This window comes from Hemiscyllium ocellatum, chromosome 25, assembly GCF_020745735.1.
Source record: "Hemiscyllium ocellatum isolate sHemOce1 chromosome 25, sHemOce1.pat.X.cur, whole genome shotgun sequence".
NCBI classification, from domain to species: domain Eukaryota; kingdom Metazoa; phylum Chordata; class Chondrichthyes; order Orectolobiformes; family Hemiscylliidae; genus Hemiscyllium; species Hemiscyllium ocellatum.
The window spans coordinates 322,374-335,548 of NC_083425.1; the positions used below are offsets into that span (position 1 = coordinate 322,374).

The 13,175-nt window shown below is 54.6% G+C and overlaps 1 protein-coding gene across 7 annotated transcripts in view; it reads right to left on the minus strand.

Moving 5' to 3' along the window:
• LOC132827722 (inactive rhomboid protein 2-like) overlaps positions 1–13,175 on the minus strand; it is a 162,709-nt gene that overhangs the window by 38,761 nt on the left and 110,773 nt on the right. The window lies entirely within an intron of this gene.

Genomic DNA, 13,175 nt, shown 5'->3' on the forward strand with positions numbered 1-13,175 from the left:
TATGTGAGGGTACTAGTGAGAGTGGATCATGTCATTTTGTGGCTAGTTGATGTTCATGTATCCTGGTGGCTAGTTTTCTGTCTGTTTATCCAATGTAATGTTTGTTACATTCCTTGCACAGTATTTTGTAAATGACATTAGTTTTGCTTGATGTCTGTGTGGGTTCTTTCAAGTTCATTAGCTGCTGTTTTAGTGTGTTGGTGGGTTTGTGGGTTACCATGATTCCAAGGGGTCTGAGTAGGCTGGTTGTCACTTCTGAGATGTCTTTGATGTAGGGGAGAATGGCTAGGGTTTCTGGACGTTTTGTCTGCTTAGATCTGAGGGAGTAGCGGAAGGAATGGTCTCTTTGAAATGCTGATGGGGTGAGGAGGGAAATATATCCCTAGTGGTGGGGTCTGTTTGTAGTTGGCAGAAGTGGCAGAGGATAATGTGATATAATCGGAAGTTGGTGGGGTAGAAGGTTCCTCCAACTGATCTATATCCTGCTGTATCCTCTGATAATCCTCCTCATTATACGTAACACCATCAATCTTTGTATTGTCCACAAACCTACTAATCAGACCAGCTAGATTCTCCTCTAAATCATTTATGTTGACCACAAACAGCAGAGGTCCCAGTGCTGATCCCTGTGGAACACCACTAGTCACAGCCCTCCATTCAGAGAAGCATTCTCCTACCACTACCCTCTGTCTCCTGTGACTAAGCCAGTTCAATATCCATCTTGCCATCTCACCTCGATACCATGTGACTTCACCTTTTGGTTACAGAGTGCCATGAGGGGCCTTGTCAAAGGCTTTACTGAAGGTTCCACGGAGACAACATCAACTGCTTTTCCCTTCCTCACCTTCCTCAAAAAAACTCAATCAGGTTTTAGTGAGGCATGATCTCCCCTGCACAAGACCATGCTGTCTATCACTAATCAGTCCATTTGCTTCTAAATGTGTCTAGATTTTGTCCCTGGGAATCTTTTCCAATAATTTCCCTACCACAAACATGAGGGTCACATCTGTAATTCCCTAGATTATCTCTGTTACCCTTCTTACACAATGGGACAACTTTGGCTATTCAGACTGGTTTCATTTCCAAAGTAGGTATTTATAAAATATCACGTGTACTGATAGTCTACAGAATGTGTGTTTTTTGAACAAAATAGAATGCAGCTGCTAACACAATTCTCCAAATACAAATTCACTCCTTATATATGTGTGTGTGTGTGTGTGTGTGTGTGTGTATGAATGTCATGGAGTATCTGCCTGTGAGATAGTGTGAACGCATGTGTATGTATGAGTGTGTCTGAGAGAGCATTTGTATGAGACTGGGTCTGTGTGAGTGTGTGAGTATGTAAGAGTGTGTGTGTGTGTGAGAGAGAGAGAGAGAGTGTATAGTGCAATGGAGTCACCTGGAGTGTGACATGAACCCAAGGTCCCGGTTGAGGCCCTCCCCATGGGTATGGAACTTGGCTATCAGCCTCTGCTCACCCACTCTGCATTGTTGTGTATCCTGAAGTCCACCTTGGAGGACGGTTACCCAAGGATGCGAGGGTGAATGTCCCTGACCACTGAAGTATTCCCCGACTAGGAGGGAACAAAACTGTATTTGCTGATACATTCTGTTTTGTTCATAAAGCACACATTCTGTGGACAGTAATCCATGCGATATTTTATAAATTCCTACTTTGGAACTAGAGCCGGTTTGACTCAAGATTCTAACCTCACACCTTTTACTGCATTGTCTGAGCTGAGATGTCACCTTTTTTTTATAAAACCTCAAGTTATCTTGGGAATGTGGCTTGAAAGAAGTTCTGGGATTTACATATTAATAAATCTAAACCTGCAACCCATTCTAAAAGATGAAAGACTTAACAGCAATCTAGGTTTGTTCAACATGTCATTTCTGATACTCTGATCTTTTGCTATAAATTTTGTGTCTTATGATCCTACCCCACAACCACCTGCTGAAGGAGCAGCACTCCAAAAGCTTCCATTTCCAAAATAAACCTGTTGGACTATAACATGGTGTTGTGTGATTTTTAACTTTGTTCCCCCCCACCACCACCCCCAGTCGAACGCCGGCTCCTCCTCTTCATGAACGTAGTCACATTGGCTTGGGTCGTGCCCCTGAGCCAGTCTGAAGGAGTAATTATGAGTTGGGAAACAGTCAGGCATAACCAGTCAAATGAACGTCCCACTATCATCCTCACCCTCTCCCTACCGCTCCCTCACCTTTGATGCTCTGCATTGCCCTTGACAGACTTTGCATGTAAATTAATCAAGTGAAAAACACAAGTGATTTTCGGGAGGTGGTTAATGGATGGAAAAAAGAATCGCAGGTGATTTGGTGATAGAAGAACAAAACACCCAGGACACGAGAGTGAGCTGTCAAACTGTGAGAAACTCTCCCACAGTCAACTTTCAAACCTTTGTTGACCTCCAAGCTGCACTTACTTACTCTGTTTGAACGAGGGGCTCTGAGTACTCAGCTGTACCAGGCTTTACTAAATCATATCAACTCCACACGTCAGCTGCTGCACTCCTCAGTCAGTCCCTTGACAGTCTCAGCACATCACACACACGGAGAACTCTTAGACCCAGCTGGAGCCCACAGCAAGCGATGTGTGCCCTTCAGGCCACTCGTCCTTTACAACATTACTCTATTGCGTCGAAGCCTGCCAGCAGAAACTCAGCAAAGCTCAGGTCACAAAACCTGCCCACAGTGAACCCAGGGCTGAAACATCAGACAACGCAGCACCATGCACTGACACACACACACACACACACACACACACGCGCACACAGACACACACACACATACACACATATGCACACGTACACAGTCACACTGACACACACACAGAGTCACACAGTCACACACATGTGCACACAGATACACAGACTCACACAGATACACATACAGACACACACACAGTTATACACATAGTCACATAGACAGACACACACACAAATAAACAATCACACAAACACACAGTCTCACACACACACACACAGTCGCACACAGTCATACAGGTAGACATACGCACAGTCACACAGACACACAGTCTTACACACTCTCACAGATACACACAAACTCGGACACCAAGACACATAAAGATACACACAAATGTAAACAAATGTAGACACACACAGACACTCAAACATATACACACAATTAGCATATTTACTCACACTTAACTGCCTCTTCTCCTTCACGAGAATGGTTAAGACAAACATTGCAAATGAACGTACAAATAAGAAGCAATAGGACATTCAGCAGATTGAGCCTGCTCCACCATTCAGTAAGATCAAGGTTTATCTGATTGTAACCTGAAATCTTACTCCCACTTACACTTTTTACCCTCTTGTTTAATACAAATCTCTCCACCTCTGCCTTAAAAAATATTCAAAGACATAGCATTGACCACCTTTTCAGGAAGACAGTTTCAAAGGCTCACAATCCTCTGGGAATAAAATTCACCATCTCAATCTTAAATGGGCAATCCTTGATTTTTAAGGGTAATGGCTTGTTCCAGCATTTCCAGTACAAGGTAACATCCTCTCCACGTCTGCCCTGCCAAGACCCAGCTCAGGATCTTATCTGTTTCAATCAAAGTTGTCTCTTACTCTTTCAAACTCCAGTAGATCCAAAACAGAAACAGGCAGGTGACTCCAACAACACATCCAATCCACAACTCGGCATTCTGGGAAAGGCTGTGTCCAGCAGAGGAATGTCCATTTCTCACCAAGATTGAAACGGTGACCTTGAGAGGCCAGAATGGACTCTATTTGGTTAAGGGAGATTATCCTGGTTAAGGGAGATTATCCTGGTTAAAAACTCCCAAAGAGAGAAGGAGAGCAGGAGAATGGGAGAGCAAGAGTGAGAGGGAGTAGTGCAAGATGGAGTGGGGGAGAATGTGAGATGCGAGGAAGGAGCGCAGTGGGAGAAAAGGGAGAGAGAGAAAGTGGTGGAGAGATACTGTGTGGGGAGAGAGAATGGCGTAGAAAGAAAGAGAGAGTATGCAGAAGGGAGAGTGTGGTGTGAAAGCGAGTGGGAAAACAGAAATAGAGGGAGTGAGTGGAAAGAGAAATACAATGGTGAGGAAAGCAAGAGTGAGAAAGAGAGAGAGTGTGAGGGGCAGAGAGGATGGAGGGAGACAATGTGACAGCACGTGAGGGAGTCAGGGAATCACAGAGATGTCTAAAATTAAAGAGTGCTTGACATTGGAGGACTTTAACTCCACAAACATTGACTGAGAAAATGAAAGGGAAGGGAGGAATTTCAGGAGAACTTCCTTGTCCATTTGGTCCCCGAGCTAAATCAGAATGAGGCTGATTCTGTGGAACAAGTTCGCCAGATGTCTGTGAAACACATTTATACAGTAACGATCATTATATCATGAGGTAAAGATCAGAAATAGAGAAAAGCTGAACCAGAACACAGAGGAATTTTAGTTGGACACGTCAAACAAGATGGAAAACGGCAAATGAAAGCCAGGATTCATTGGATAATCAGGGAGATTGGACACAACACTGAGAGAGAGAGAGAGAGAGAGTACAGGCTGCAGAGGGAGAGTGTGGGATTCAGAGGGAGGGTGTGGGATGCAGACGGAGGGTGTGGGGTGCAGAGGGAGGGTGTGGGATGCAGAGGGAGGGTGCAGGATGCAGAGGGAGGGTGCAGGATGCAGAGGGAGGGTGCAGGATGCAGAGAGAGGGTGTAGGGTGTAGAGAGAGGGTGTAGGGTGTAGAGAGAGGGTGTAGGGTGCAGAGTGAGGCTGTAGGATGCAGAGGGAAGGTGTAGGATGCAGAGGGAGGGTGTAGGATGCAGAGGGAGGGTGTAGGATGCAGAGGGAGGATGTAGGATGCAGATGGAGGGTGTAGGATGTAGAGGGAGGGTGTGGGAGGGAGAGGCAGGGTGTAGGATGCAGAGGGAGGGTGTGGGATGCAGAGGCAGGGTGTAGGATGCAGTGGGAGTGTGTGGAATGCAGAGAGAGGGTGTGGGTTACAGAGACAGAATGTAGGATGCAGAGGGAGGGTGTAGGATGCAGAGAGAGGCTGTGGGTTGCAGAGAGAGGGTGTGGGATGCAGAGGGATGGTGTGGGATGCAGAGGGAGGGTGTGGGATGCAGAGAGAGGGTGTGGGATGCAGAGAGAGGGTGTGGGATGCAGAGAGAGGGTGTGGGATGCAGAGAGAGGGTGTGGGATGCAGAGGGATGGTGTGGGATGCAGATGGAGGGTGTGGGATGCAGAGGGAGGGTGTGGGATGCAGAGGGAGGGTGTGGGATGCAGAGGGAGGGTGTGGGATGCAGAGAGAGGGTGTGGGAGGGAGAGAGAGGGTGTGGGAGGGAGAGAGAGGGTGTGGGAGGGAGAGAGAGGGTGTGGGATGCAGAGGGAGGGTGTGGGATGCAGAGGGAGGGTGTGGGATGCAGAGGGAGGGTGTGGGATGCAGAGAGAGGGTGTGGGATGCAGAGGGAGGGTGTGGGATGCAGAGGGAGGGTGTGGCATTCAGAGGGAGGGTGTGGGATGCAGAGAGGGTGTGGGTTTCAGCGACAGGGTGTAGGATGCAGAGGGAGGGTGTAGGATGCAGACAGAGGGTGTAGGATGCAGAGAGAGGGTGTAGGGTGTAGAGTGAGGGTGTAGGATGCAGAGGGAAGGTGAAGGATGCAGAGGGAGGGTGTGGGATGCAGAGGGAAGGTGACGGATGCAGAGGGAGGGTGTGGGATGCAGAGGGAGGGATTAGGATGCAGAGAGAGGGTGTGGGATGCAGAGAGAGGGTGTGGGATGCAGCGACAGGGTGTGTGATGCAGAGAGAGGGAGTAGGATGCAGAGGGAGGGTGTGGGATGCAGAGACAGGGTGTAGGATGCAGTGGGAGTGTGTGAAATGCAGAGAGAGGGTGTGATTACAGAGGCAGCATGTAGGATGCAGAGGGAGGGTGTAGAATGCAGAGAGAGGGTGTGGAATGCAGAGGGACAGTGTGGGATGCATCGACAGCGTGTGGGATGCAGAGGGAGGGTGTGGGATGCAGAGGGAGGGTGTGGGATGCAGAGGGAGAGTGTGGGATGCAGAGGGAGAGTGTGGGATGCAGAGGGAGGGTGTGGGATGCAAAGGGAGGGTGTGGGATGCAGAGGGAGGGAGTAGGATGCAGAGAGAGGGAGTGGGATGCAGAGAGAGAGGGAGTAGGATGCAGTGGGAGTGTGTGGAATGCAGGGAGAGGGTGTGGGTTACAGAGACAGCATGTAGGATGCAGAGGGAGGGTGTAGGATGCAGAGAGATGGTGTGGAATGCAGAGGGAGGGTGTAGGATGCAGCGACAGGCTGTGGGATGCAGAGGGAGGGTGTGGGATGCAGAGGGAGGGTGTGGGATGCAGAGAGAGGGAGTAGGATGCAGAGAGAGGGTGTGGAATGCAGAGAGAGGGTGTGGGTTACAGAGAGAGGGTGTAAGATGCAGAGGGAGGGTGTAGGATGCAGAGAGAGGGTGTGGAATGCAGAGAGAGGGTGTGGGATGCAGAGGGAGAGTGTGGAATGCAGAGGGAGGGTGTGGGATGCAGAGGGAGGGTGTGGGATGCAGAGGGAGGGTGTGGGATGCAGAGGGAGGGTGTAGGATGCAGTGTCAGTGTGTGGAATGCAGAGAGAGGGTGTGGGTTACAGAGACAGCGTGTAGGATGCAGAGGGAGGGTGTGGGATGCAGAGGGAGGGTGTGGGATGCAGAGGGAGGGTGTGGGTTGCAGAGGAAGGGTGTTGGATGCAGAAGAGGGTGTGGGATGCAGAGGGAGGGTGTGGGATTCAGAGGGAGGGTGTGGGATTCAGAGGGAGAATGTGGGATGCAGATGGAAGGAGTGGGACGCAGAGAGAGGGTGTGGGATGCAGAGAGAGGGTGTGGGACGCAGAGGGAGGGTGTGGGGGTCCAGAGAGAGGGTGTGGGATGCAAAGGGAGGGTGTGGGATGCAAAGGGAGGGTGTGGGATGCAAAGGGAGGGTGTGGGATGCAAAGGGAGGGAGTAGGATGCAGAGAGAGAGGGAGTAGGATGCAGTGGGAGTGTGTGGAATGCAGGGAGAGGGTGTGGGTTACAGAGACAGCATGTAGGATGCAGAGGGAGGGTGTAGGATGCAGAGAGATGGTGTGGGATGCAGCGACAGGGTGTGGGATGCAGAGGGAGGGTGTGGGATGCAGAGGGAGGGTGTGGGATGCAGAGGGAGGGTGTGGGATGCAGAGGGAGGGTGTGGGATGCAGAGAGAGGGTGTGGAATGCAGAGAGAGGGTGTGGAATGCAGAGACAGCGTGTAGGATGCAGAGGGAGGGTGTAGGATGCAGAGAGAGGGTGTGGAATGCAGAGAGAGGGTGTGGGATGCAGAGGGAGGGTGTGGAATGCAGAGGGAGGGTGTGGAATGCAGAGGGAGGGTGTGGAATGCAGAGGGAGGGTGTGGAATGCAGAGGGAGGGTGTAGGATGCAGAGAGAGGGTGTGGAATGCAGAGGGAGGGTGAGGGATGCAGCGACAGGGTGTGGGATGCAGAGGGAGGGTGTGGAATGCAGAGGGAGGGTGTGGGATGCAGAGGGAGGGTGTGGGATGCAGAGGGAGGGTGTGGGATGCAGAGGGAGGGTGTGGGATGCAGAGGGAGGGTGTGGGATGCAGAGGGAGGGTGTGGGTTACAGAGACAGCGTGTAGGATGCAGAGGGAGGGTGTAGGATGCAGAGAGAGGGTGTGGAATGCAGAGGGAGGGTGTGGGATTCAGAGGGAGGATGTGGGATTCAGAGGGAGGGTGTGGGATTCAGAGGGAGGGTGTGGGATTCAGAGGGAGGGTGTGGGATTCAGAGGGAGGGTGTGGGATGCAGAGGGAGAGTGTGGGATGCAGATGGAGGGAGTGGGATGCAGAGAGAGGGTGTGGGATGCAGAGAGAGGGTGTGGTATTCAGAGGGAGGGTGTGGTATTCAGAGGGAGGGTGTGGGATTCAGAGGAAGGGTGTGGGATGCAGAGGGAGGGTGTGGGATGCAGAGGGAGGGTGTGGGATGCAGAGGGAGGGTGTGGGATGCAGAGGGAGGGTGTGGGATGCAGAGGGAGGGTGTGGGATGCAGAGGGAGGGTGTGGGATGCAGAGGGAGGGTGTGGGGTGCAGAGAGAGAGTGTGGGATTCAGAGAGAGGGGGTGGAATGCAGAGGGAGGGTGTGGGATGCAGAGGGAGGGTGTGGGGTGCAGAGAGAGAGTGTGGGATGCAGCGACAAGGTGTAGGATGCAGAGGGAGGGTGTGGGACGCAGAGGGAGGGTGTGGGACGCAGAGGGAGGGTGTGGGACCCAGAGGGAGGGTGTGGGACCCAGAGGGAGGGTGTGGGATGCAGAGGGAGGGTGTGGGATGCAGAGGGAGGGTGTGGGATGCAGAGGGAGGGTGTGGGATGCAGAGGGAGGGTGTAGGATGCAGAGAGAGGGTGTGGAATGCAGAGGGAGGGTGTGGGATGCAGCGACAGCATGTGGAATGCAGAGGGAGGATGTGGGATGCAGAAGAAGTGTGTGGGATGCAGAGGGAGGGTGTGGGATGCAGAGGGAGGGTGCGTGATGCAGAGGGAGGGAGTAGGATGCAGCGAGAGGGTGTGGGATGCAGAGAGAGAGGGAGTAGGATGCAGAGGCAGGGTGTAGGATGCAGTGGGAGTCTGTGGAATGCAGGGAGAGGATGTGGGTTACAGAGACAGCATGTAGGATACCGAGGGAGCGTGTAGGATGCAGAGAGATGGTGTGGAATGCAGAGGGAGGGTGTGGGATGCAGCGAAAGGTTGTGGGATGCAGCGGGAGGGTGTGGGATGCAGTGGGAGGGTGTGGGATGCAGAGGGAGGGAGTAGGATGCAGAGAGAGGGTGTGGGATGCAGAGAGAGGGTGTGGGATGCAGAGAGAGGGTGTGGGTTACAGAGACAGCGTGTAGGATGTAGAGGGAGGGTGTAGGATGCAGAGAGAGGGTGTGGAATGCAGAGAGAATGTGTGGGATGCAGATGCAGGGTGTGGGATGCAGAGGGAGGGTGTGGGATGCAGAGTGAGGGGGTGGGATGCAGAGGGAGGGTGTGGGATGCAGAGGGAGGGTGTGGGATGCAGAGGGAGGGTGTGGGATGCAGAGAGAGAGTGTAGGATGCAGAGGGAGGGTGTACGATGCAGAGGGAGAGTGTGGGATGCAGAGTGAGAATGTGGGATGCTGAGAGAGGGTGTGGGACGCAGAGGGAGGGTATGGTATTCAGAGTGAGGGTGTGGTATTCAGAGTGAGGGTGTGGTATTCAAAGGGAGGGTGTGGGATCCAGAGGGAGGGTTTGGGATTCAGAGGGAGGGTGTGGCATTCAGAGGGAGGGTGTTGGATGCAGAGAGAGTGTGTAGGATGCAGAGGGAGGGTGTGGGATGCAGAGAGAGGGTGTAGGATGCACAAGGAGGGTGTGGGATGCAGATGGAGGGTGTGGGATGCAGAGGGAGGGTCTGGGGTGCAGAGAGAGAGTGTGGGGTGCAGAGAGAGAGTGTGGGATGCAGAGAGAGAGTGTGGGATGCGGAGGAGGGTGTGGGATGCGGAGGGAGGGTGTGGGGTGCAGAGAGAGGGTGTGGGATGCAGAGCAAGGGGGTGGGATGCAGAGCAAGGGGGTGGGATGCAGAGGGAGGGTGTGGGATTCAGAGGGAGGGTATTGGATGCAGAGTGAGGGTGTGGGTTGCAGTGACAGGCCGTGGGATGCAGAGGGAGGGTGTGGGATGCAGAGAGAGTGTGTAGGATGCAGAGGGAGGGTGTGGGATGCAGAGGGAGGGTGTGGGGTGCAGAGGGAGAGTATGGGAGGCAGAGGGAGGATGTGGGATGCAGAGGGAGGGTGTAGGATGCAGAGGGAGGGTGTGTAATGCAGAGGGAGGGTGTAGGATGCAGAGGGAGGGTGTGGGACGCAGAGGGAGGATGTGGGATTCAGAGGGAGGGTATTGGATGCAGAGGGAGGGTGTGGGATGCAGAGAGAGGGTGTAGGATGCAGAGGGAGGGTGTGGGATGCAGAGAGAGGGTGTGGGATGCAGAGGGAGGGTGTGGGATTCTGAGGGAGGGTGTGGCATTCAGAAGTAGGGTGTTGAATGCAGAGTGAGGGTGTGGGTTGCAGTGACAGGCTGTGGGATGCAGAGGGAGGGTGTGGGATGCAGAGAGAGGGTGTACGATGCACAGGGAGGGTGTGGGATGCAGAGGGAGGGTCTGGGGTGCAGAGAGTGGGCGTGGGATGCAGAGAGAGGGTGCAGGATGCAGAGGGAGGGTGCGGGATGCAGAGGGAGGGGGTGGGATGCAGATGGAGGGTTTGGGATGCAGAGGGAGGGTCTGGGGTGCAGAGAGTGGGTGTGGGATGCAGAGAGAGGGTGTAGGATGCAGAGGGAGGGTGTAGGGTGCAGAGGGAGGGTGAGGATGCAGTGACAAGGTGTAGGATGCAGAGGGAGGGTGTGGGATGCAGAGGGAGGGTGTGGGATACAGAGAGAGGGAGTAGGATGCAGAGAGAGTGTGTGGGATGCAGAGAGAGGGTGTGGGATGCAGATGGAGTGTGTGGGATGCAGAGAGAGGGTGTGGGATGCTGAGAGTGGTTGAAGGATGCAGAGAGAGGGTGTAGATGCAGAGGGAGGGTGTGGGATGCAGGGGGAGGGTGTGGGATGCAGGGGGAGAGTATGGGAGTCAGAGGGAGGATGTGGGATGCAGAGAGAGGGTGTAGGATGCAGAGGGAGGGTGTAGGATGCAGAGGGAGGGTGTGTAATGCAGAGGGAGGGTGTAGGATGCAGAGGGAGGGTGTGGGAAGCAGAGGGAGGGTGTGGGACGCAGAGGGAGGGTGTGGGACGCAGAGGGAGGGTGTGGGACGCAGAGGGGGGGTTTGGGATGCAGAGAGAAGGTGTGGGATGCAGACAGAGGATGTGGGATGCAGAGGGAGGGTGTGGGATGCAGAGAGAGTGTGTGGGATGCAGGGGGAGGGTGTGGGATGCGGGGGGAGAGTATGGGATGCAGGGGGAGAGTGTGGAATGCAGAGGGAGGGTGTGGAATGCAGAGGGAGGGTGTGGAATGCAGAGGGAGGGTGCTGGACGCAGAGGGAGGGTGTGGGACGCAGAGGGAGGGTGTGGGACGCAGAGGGAGGGTGTGGGGTGCAGAGGGAGGGTGTGGGATGCAGTGACAAGGTGTAGGATGCAGAGGGAGGGTGTGGGATACAGAGGGAGGGTGTGGGATACAGAGAGAGGGAGTAGGATGCAGAGAGAGTGTGTGGGATGCAGATGGAGTGTGTGGGATGCAGAGAGAGGGTGTGGGATGCAGATGGAGTGTGTGGGATGCAGAGAGAGGGTGTGGGATGCTGAGAGTGGTTGAAGGATGCAGAGAGAGGGTGTAGATGCAGAGGGAGGGTGTGGGATGCAGGGGGAGAGTATGGGAGTCAGAGGGAGGATGTGGGATGCAGAGAGAGGGTGTAGGATGCAGAGGGAGGGTGTAGGATGCAGAGGGAGGGTGTGTAATGCAGAGGGAGGGTGTAGGATGCAGAGGGAGGGTGTGGGACGCAGAGGGAGGGTGTGGGACGCAGAGGGAGGGTGTGGGACGCAGAGGGGGGGTTTGGGATGCAGAGAGAAGGTGTGGGATGCAGACAGAGGATGTAGGATGCAGAGGGAGGGTGTGGGACGCAGAGGGAGGGTGTGGGACGCAGAGGGAGGGTGTGGGACGCAGAGGGAGGGTGTGCGACGCAGAGGGAGGGTGTGCGACGCAGAGGGAGGGTGTGCGACGCAGAGAGAGGGTGTGGAATACATAGAGAGGGTGTGGAATGCAGCGACAGGGTGTGGGATGCAGATGGAGTGTGTGGGATGCAGAGAGAGGGTGTGGGATGCTGAGAGTGGTTGAAGGATGCAGAGAGAGGGTGTGGGATGCAGAGGGAGGGTGTATAATGCAGAGGGAGGGTGTGGGATGCAGAGGGAGGGTGTGGGATGCAGAGGGAGGGAGTGGGATGCAGAGGGAGGGAGTGGGATGCAGAGAGAGGGTGTGGGATGCAGAGAGAGGGTGTGGGATGCTGAGAGTGGTTGATGGATGCAGAGAGAGGGTGTAGATGCAGAGGGAGGGTGTGGGATGCAGGGGGAGAGTATGGGAGGCAGAGAGAGGATGTGGGATGCAGAGAGAGGGTGTAGGATGCAGAGGGAGGGTGTGTAATGCAGAGGGAGGGTGTAGGATGCAGAGGGAGGGTGTGGGACGCAGAGGGAGGATGTGGGATTCAGAGGGAGGGTATTGGATGCAGAGGGAGGGTGTGGGATGCAGAGAGAGGGTGTGGGATGCAGAGAGAGGGTGTGGGATGCAGAGGGAGGGTTTGGGATTCTGAGGGAGGGTGTGGCATTCAGAAGTAGGGTGTTGAATGCAGAGTGAGGGTGTGGGTTGCAGTGACAGGCTGTGGGATGCAGAGGGAGGGTCTGGGGTGCAGAGAGTGGGCGTGGGATGCAGAGAGAGGGTGTAGGATGCAGAGGGAGGGTGCGGGATGCAGTTGGAGGGGGTGGGATGCAGATGGAGGGTTTGGGATGCAGAGGGAGGGTCTGGGGTGCAGAGAGTGGGTGTGGGATGCAGAGAGAGGGTGTAGGATGCAGAGGGAGGGTGTGGGATGCAGAGGGAGGGTGTGGGATGCAGTGACAAGGTATAGGATGCAGAGGGAGGGTGTGGGATGCAGAGGGAGGGTGTGGGATACAGAGAGAGGGAGTAGGATGCAGAGAGAGTGTGTGGGATGCAGATGGAGTGTGTGGGATGCAGAGAGAGGGTGTGGGATGCTGAGAGTGGTTGAGGGATGCAGAGAGAGGGTGTGGGATTCAGAGGGAGGGTGTGGGATGCAGAGAGAGGGTGTGGAATACATAGAGAGGGTGTGGAATGCAGCGACAGGGTGTGGGATGCAGAGAGAGGGTGTGGGATGCAGAGAGAGTGTGTAGGATGCAGAGGGAGGGTGTGGGATGCAGAGGGAGGGTGTGGGGTGCAGAGGGAGAGTATGGGAGGCAGAGGGAGGATGTGGGATGCAGAGGGAGGGTGTGGGATGCAGGGGGAGAGTATGGGATGCAGAGGGAGGGTGCGGGACGCAGAGGGAGGGTGTGGGACGCAGAGGGAGGGTGTGGGACGCAGAGGGGGGGTTTGGGATGCAGAGAGAAGGTGTGGGATGCAGACAGAGGATGTGGGATGCAGAGGGAGGGTGTGGGATGCAGAGAGAGTGTGTAGGATGCA